General features: G+C 37.8%; 1 pseudogene across 1 annotated transcript; it reads right to left on the reverse strand.

Annotated features, from left to right (window-relative positions):
- Nucleotides 1–914: 914 nt before the first annotated feature.
- LOC308533005 (large ribosomal subunit protein uL22-like) lies at nt 915–1,370 on the reverse strand (annotated as a pseudogene). Its single transcript has one exon. The product of its transcript is annotated as a large ribosomal subunit protein uL22-like (transcript).
- Between the last annotated feature and the right edge of the window lie 748 nt (nt 1,371–2,118).

The following is a 2,118-nucleotide window of genomic DNA, read 5'->3' on the forward strand; positions in this document are numbered from 1 at the left end:
ACTCTACAGCAGCGGTTCTCAACCTGTGGGTCGCGACCCCTTTGGCGGTCAAAGGACCCTTTCACAGGGGTCGCCTAAGACCATCCTGCATATCAGATATTTACATTATGATTCATAACAGTAGCAACATTACATTTATGCAGTAGCAACGAAAATAATTTTATGGTTGGGTCCTAACATGAGGAACTGTATTTAAAGGGCCAGAAGGTTGAGAACCACTGTTCTACAGGAACATTAAAAAAGAGCTTCTTGCTTTTTGATTACACATATTTAACTGTTCAATGCATTCTTTTTAAAAATGTGCTTTATTGATTTTTAGAGAGAGAGGAAGGGAGGAGAGAAAGAGAGGAGTAGTTCAGTTGCAAGCACCCTGACCTGGGCATGTGCCCTGACGAGGAATTGAACCTGCAACCTTTGGTGCATGAGATCACACTCAACTGACTGAGCCACACCAGCCAAGGCTTCATGCAGTCTTCGATGAACAGTTAATACCATATAATACTTGAAATGATATAGTTTTTGTGTCTACTTATTAACATTTACATTTTATTGACCCTCAAATAGCATTCCTAGGCCCCCTAGGAAGCTATATATATGATATTACTTTTAGATTACTAAGAAGGTAGTATTTGCACCCTCACCATCAAATCTTCCATAGTTTGTGGAGTATTATAAGTTCCTGGGTACCGTTTAAAAATGAATAATTGTCCTAAAAAGAACACTGTATTCCTTTGAGACCAGATAATTTGTAGATAAAAATCCAACTATATTAGCTACTTTGTAACATATTATTATTAATAATCATCTTGGTGCTAATACTAATGTAACTTATTCAGTGAGCCTCTTTGAGAAATGCTATTTTTATTCATTTATTTTTTGTTTTTACATTTATTGCTATTTATTTCATGCTGAATTTACTCCCGGGCCATAAGTGTTTGATTCCTCGGTTCCTCTGAGATATCTTTTTCTTCTGTGCGACCTCCTCTTCTCTTTTAGGAACAGTCTGCTCTTTTCCAATAAGGATCATCTCACTGTGGCAGGGAGAGCTCATGTATGGGTTAACCTGCCCATGAGCTCTGTAAGTTCTGCACTGCATCTTGAGAGCTTTGTTCACCTGGATGTGCTCAGTGACCAGAGAGTTTACATCTAAACCCTTAATGTCTGCATTACTTTCTGCATTTTTAAGCATGTGCAGCTTACAACAGTGCAGCACTGTTTTAGGTCACCAACCCTGTGTCCATCCCCACTTTGTACCTGGGCACACCCACCAACTTCATCATTGTCACAACAGAATGGCCACACTGCTTCTGTAACGTGACATCCCTCAGATGCTTAGTGACCTTTTGAATGCGCATACTCTTGCTGGCCTGGGCAGTCTCACGAGTGTTCTTAAAGTGAACAGGAAGATCTGAATCTCTCAATTTGCATGATTTTGCTGGGGTTTCTGGGTCAAGTGATCAGTGAATCATTTTCAATGGTTCCTTTCAGGAATAGTTATTTTTACTCTTTTAAAAAACACAAATAGTAAAGCTCATAGTTGCAACTACAAGGTAGATGGAAATTCAGTCCCATTTCCCACAGGTCCATAAGAACTTTCATGAACATGTCTCCTTGAGAACTTGCAACTTAGCTGCCCAGATCCACTTTGAGAAAGTGATATTCCCGTTACTCAAGAGCATAGGTGAGTTTTGGGTTGCAAAAACTTTCATTAAAATTTCATCTTACCATTCTTTAGAGCTTGGGACTTGCATACCTTACCATCAATGAATTATGCATGTCAGTTTCTATATGCAACTTATTATTATGTTTAGTCTTTAAACATATTTATGGCAGGGTTCTCATGAACTCATTATACTGTAAATGTATTAAAAAGAAGTATACCATGTCACTGATTGAAAATAACAAAATTATTAAGGAGGGTCAAATTTGTATGCATTACTCCATAACCCAAAATTCCCAACTGTCATTCACCATCAAAAGTTGAAATCATTCAAAAACATAAAATATTTACTGAAATCTCTAGTACATAGCCCCCAGACACTGTAAATTAAAGTTTAGGGCTTAGAGGGGTAAATTAATAACGTTTAAACATTGAAAGTATCACATAAGAATGCAGCC

The sequence above is a fragment of the Myotis nattereri genome, assembly GCF_964212035.1.
Source record: "Myotis nattereri genome assembly, chromosome: 16".
Taxonomy (NCBI): Eukaryota; Metazoa; Chordata; class Mammalia; order Chiroptera; family Vespertilionidae; genus Myotis; species Myotis nattereri.